Source organism: Camellia sinensis, chromosome 6, assembly GCF_055761805.1.
Source record: "Camellia sinensis isolate YWXY chromosome 6, ASM5576180v1, whole genome shotgun sequence".
Lineage (NCBI taxonomy): Eukaryota > Viridiplantae > Streptophyta > Magnoliopsida > Ericales > Theaceae > Camellia > Camellia sinensis.
The window spans coordinates 131,093,584-131,098,823 of NC_138966.1; the positions used below are offsets into that span (position 1 = coordinate 131,093,584).

At 34.0% G+C, this 5,240-nt stretch overlaps 2 long non-coding RNA genes across 3 annotated transcripts; one reads left to right on the plus strand and one right to left on the minus strand.

The window, feature by feature from the left end:
* Positions 1-479: 479 nt before the first annotated feature.
* On the plus strand, positions 480-953 carry LOC145792898 (uncharacterized). Its single transcript, XR_014333055.1, has 3 exons — positions 480-577; positions 660-756; positions 863-953. It is a non-coding gene; the product is annotated as an uncharacterized LOC145792898 (long non-coding RNA).
* An 85-nt stretch (positions 954-1,038) lies between these two features.
* On the minus strand, positions 1,039-4,732 carry LOC145792897 (uncharacterized). Of its 2 annotated transcripts, XR_014333054.1 has the most exons (8): positions 4,251-4,731; positions 4,059-4,181; positions 3,158-3,257; positions 2,445-2,548; positions 2,094-2,322; positions 1,473-1,643; positions 1,262-1,375; positions 1,040-1,157 (listed from the first exon to the last, which is right to left on the minus strand). It is a non-coding gene; the product is annotated as an uncharacterized LOC145792897 (long non-coding RNA). The 2 variants fall into 2 exon arrangements; XR_014333053.1 differs by lacking the exon at positions 2,094-2,322 and having other exon boundaries at positions 1,039-1,157; positions 4,059-4,732.
* Between the last annotated feature and the right edge of the window lie 508 nt (positions 4,733-5,240).

Here is a 5,240-nt window from a genome sequence, read left to right on the forward strand (position 1 = left end):
TGTCATTTGTCAGTCATTATCCACTCATACAGACAAACACACTTTGTACAATTGCAAGTTAATTTGGATTGCAAGCTGTAATATAAAATAAATGAAGTAGTTTCTCCCGAAGTAAAAAAGTACAAGAAGTAACCAAATTTGGGGTTGTGGGAGCCATGCCAGGATGTGCACAAAGAATATACCGAAGTAATGGTTCCAATAGGATGTTGCCCTGGCCCAAGTTAATGTTCTTAAAATGACAATTATGCATTTTGTTTTTTTGTTTTTGTTTCATTGATATTTTTAAGTAGCATTCCCTTATTTTGGAATATTGTTCATTTGTTCTTCCCTCATGTTATTGGCTGGTATTCTTAACAGGATCCTAAGAGTTCAAAGTCAAAAGTTATTCATGATAACAGAAGGTGTTTATTCCTTTCGAATTTCTGCACAAGGAAAATCTATATCTGCAATGGGTATGCTGCTAAAAAATACTTCTCATTAGCAGTGAAAAGGAATTGAAGACAAAAATGGTTGTTCATGAACCTAAGCCTTCTGCCTCAGAGAAGCTTGTTCCTAAAGCACGTCAGAATGCAAACAGGTTTATGAAACATCATATGCAATGCTTCATTACTTGGATGTTTTGACCTTCTGAGGTTTGACATAGAGTTACTGTTGTGCAGGCCCAAGCAGGTTGAGAATTCAACTAAGTCAGGCATGAAACAAAGCTTGGCTGTGTTCAATTTCAAAAGTGAGGAACGGGCAGAAAGGAGGAAAGAGGCAAGAACTCATGCTGTTTTATTAATTTTTATTTAAAAAAAAAAAGAAAAGGAAAAGAATCATGGCTGTGACTTGTTCATTTGTCTGTTTTCCTCTTTCATCTTAGTTTTACATGAAGTTGGGGGAGAAAAAGCATGCAAAGAAGGCCGGGACAAATCAAATTCAAGCAAATAAACTGGTACATAAATTCAATGCAATAGTTATCTAAAGTGTACGGTTATGTCACAGAACCTACAGTGCTAAAGGAGAAAGGATAGATAACAAAAGGATGCAAACTTGCAGGGAATTAGTTTGTCAATGAAAAAATGCCAATATGAGTAATTGCATGAACATTATGACCAATTTACCTGAATTTGCACCTTCTTAACTGCCTCTGTAAGCAACTGACACCCCACAATATCCTGCACAATATCTTGAACATTATGACCAATAACGCACAGTTGTTTTTCCTCACACTATCATTCTGCTATTCTTCATTCAAGGAAAGGAAAAGGATAAGACCAACCTCTTCAGAGTCTCCGTGGGAAGCAACGATGTCCTGAAAACTGACTGGGGGTGCCACGGATATTCCAACCTTGTGAAAGGAGATCTTTCTTCTCTCTTCTATTTCTTTCTCAACCTTGCAAAATAATGTTTTCCGTAAGAGAAAAGATTATGGCATCACAAAAGACTAACCTATCAGGAGTAAGCATGAACCTAGGGTGGAGGGGGCATACCCTGACAAAATAGAGGAAGAAGCTTGATTTGAATACTCAACAAGAAGCCAGATTAGAGCAGTTTTTGGTAACCATCCAGCGATTTTTAGTGTTTTGGGTATAGCTTAGATACTTTCTCACAGAGGTGCCCCACAGATGATGAGTTCTTATATATATTTATTTTCCTCAATCCTGCAATTTTGAGTTATGCATCATGCAACAAAAAGAATGATTTATGAGTTAAGCATCATGCTAGTAAAATGTTCTTCAGGGAGAAAAATGGCAAGACGGGAGCTAGTGTTCCAACAAAGTACTCACAGTTCTAAAGAATTTACCATGCAAAACACAACTCTATGTCATGACACAAGACCATGTCACAAATGATGCTCTGAAAACAATTAGATGTAGGACCAAATTGAAGAACTAACATATTACAAGGAATTATCAATGTTAAACCTTACAATTTTTCCTTAATGATTTTTATGTTAAAACCTTAATTAATAATCATATCCTCGATCATCATGTAGAAAAAATCCTCTTCTTTATATTTCAATAACAAATAAAGAGTCCCCAGTTCTTTTAAGATATCATTGATGCCAAACTAAAACAGGAAAGAAGCTATGTTAGAACGAAGGGACAGACCTGGAGAGTCAGAGCATTGGTGTGTTTGGTGACCAAGAAATTGGTCAAGTTCACACAATATGCCAAGGCAGAATTGAAGAGTAAATAAAAGATTATTTTGATATCATCTCTGGCAAGAGCTATTATGATCCCAACCATGTTTTCCTCCATCAACAATGTAGCAGGAATTAAGAACTAAACAGCTATTGGTGCCATGTATAACAGAAGGTTCATAGAATTTAGTTTTTCCCTGGAAAAGAAACTAAGATAATAGTGTGGGTTTTCAATAATGGAAGCAGATAAATAATCTATAACAAAAATAAAGGACCCAAAATATTTACAATTTTGTTATAGAGACAAATAGTTAATTACCCTTCTGAGGACAGCAAAATGCCTTGAAGCAGAGACTTTAATGCCCTTGCAGCTGTAGCACCATGACACATTATAAAACCAAATAGATGGAAACTTGGTTCACCCTGCAGCCACATAACAAAGTTCAATAATATAATACATGAAAAGGTCCAAGAGGCCAAGAAACTCTAGAACATATCAGAAATACCGATTATAAATAATTTCTTCAACAACATAAACAAAGGTTATATGGATAACAGTGCAAGTAATTGAGTCATCATATAAATTAGCCAAATTTGCCAGTGCCAAACTTACAGCCATGGATTGGTAAAACATCGTAAGGCACAAGATGAAAATGGACAAATCAATAATAGGATAAATTACAAGATGAAAATGGACAAATCAAGGGCTACAAGATAGTTTGATATAAATTATGAGGATGTTCAATAATAGGATAAAGTACACTGACCTCCCCCTTAAGTTTAGAGAAAACACAACAAACGCTACAATTTTGACATAATTACGTCGATCTCTCCTTTTAATATAAAGCTAAAAGAACAAAAATTATTGCAAATGATGTGAATACATGAAAATAAATAACATTTCAGTATAAAACTATAACAACCTTTTAAGAAAACCAAATCTAATTATGCTTAACTAGTGCGGTTTACTAAAAATCAATTAAATCCCTATATGCAACATTTTTCTTATGTATGCTATGGAGAAAACTTTACCTTTTCAATTACGAGGAAGAAATGTGAATACATGAAAGGATTCCACCAAACCACCTTGGAAGAACAGGGGTTATCAACCCACCATTAATTGCCACAGCAACTGCAATATTTATACTGCTATTATAAGTAAAACTCTTCTCATCTTTACATGTAGTATTCACAACTGGGTGCTGAGCAAGTGCCATGGCCGCAACCTTAGCTAACAATGCAGTCATAGTCACACAATGAAAAAATTTATGAAAAAATCTAACAAATGTTCACTAAACACAAGAAATATAAAAATATATCAGTTTTTTTATTTTATGTTTCTTCTTAAAATATATCATTTTTATGTTTCTACTACAGTCTACAACAGTAAAAAGAGGGCAAAGTCAAAGAACAGGGGTCATTTTACATTACCTTTTTTTTTCTTTTTTTCTTTTTAAAGATGATTACAAATAAAGGTTCTAGACGCAAGTTGCATGAAATTCCAGTGGCTGTAGGGAAAAAAAATATAAAAAAATAAAATATATATATCAGCAAAAAAAATGGAGTTCAGGAAAAAGGAAGAAGAAATCTGGACAACACAGAAATCTAGAATGAAAAACAAATCTGGATAAGATCAATTTGTTCTTGGTTTGCTGCCAATGAGGAGTACAAAAATCTGGAAAAAAAAAATGAAAAAAGAGGAAACAGAAATCTGGACAGAACAAAAAAAATCTGGACAGAACAGAAATCTGGAAAAAAAATGAAAAATTATTGTCTTTGTTCTTCGTTTGCTGTAAAGAAACAAAATAAAAAAATTTGGAAAAAAAAAATGAATCGAAGAGGAGGACAAATCTGGACAGAACAAAGAAGAAGAGGAAGAAAAGAAAAAAATCTGGACAGAACAAAAAATGAATCTGTCGTTCCATGCAATCACCTCATTGTCCATGTGATTGAAGCTACTCTCCATCGCGATCTTCCACTCCTCCGTACTCGAATCCTTTTTCTCTATCTCTTCCTTTACAAGTTCATGTAACCGATCTCTACACTTCATCGCCACCTACAAAGAAATCAAACACCTATTAACACTTGTTAATGAAAACCAAAATAAAAATGACTTGCTTGAAACCTTGTTAATCAGCAGATTTAACAAAATGTGTGAGAGATCAGATTAGATCGAGTTCGGATTTTGATGAGATTAGATCGATTTTCTTGTTCAATTTCGGCTCTACAATTTGCGAAAGAGATCAAGTTCGGGTTCGATGAAGAAAAGCTAGGGCAAGAACAAATCTAACAAAATGCAAGAGAGATCAGATCAGATCAGATCGAGTATGGATTTCGATCAGATTAGATCGACTTTCTTGTTCGATTTCAGATCTACGATTTGTGAGACACACACACACACACACACACACACACACACAGAATTTGATGAAGAACAGCTAGAGTGAGAAAGATCGAGTTCGAGTCCAATGAAGAACAGCTATTGAGAGAGATCGATATTAATCGCGAGAGAGGAGCAGCTCATGAGAGATTGTGTTACTTTGGTAATTGGAATGGGGTTAAGTGTCTGTTAAGTAAAACAGACATGGCTCATTGAGACCATCAACAGGCATCATGCCTTGAAAAACGTGTTGGCTATTGAGATATACCACGGCGTTTCATAAAACGTCTTTGATTCAAACGTCGTCATAGGCAACTTTTCTTGTAGTGCGTAACAGGTATGTAATTATATTTCATTTGATTTTATTTATGTTTTTAATTTTTCTTTTCAAATTCTTACTCAAATCATGAACTAAATACAATGTTGAATAATGAGTGATTCAACAAAAAGACAAGTAATGTTTCATTCATCTTAAAAAATAAGTCGTTGTTAGTGTTTTTTCATCAATGGTTATCAAATAAAGGATACTCCGATGGTTCAATCAGTAGAGATTCTACAATAGAGAGAAAAATATTTGAAAATAGGAGAGTCATTGAACAAAATTGATATATATATATATATATATATTTGACTACTTATATAATGGTAGATGTCTTTACCCAATATTATTTGGTGGATTTCTCGACTGGATTAGACCCATTTTCGTGTATTTTTTTTTTTAAGTTGAAAATTGAT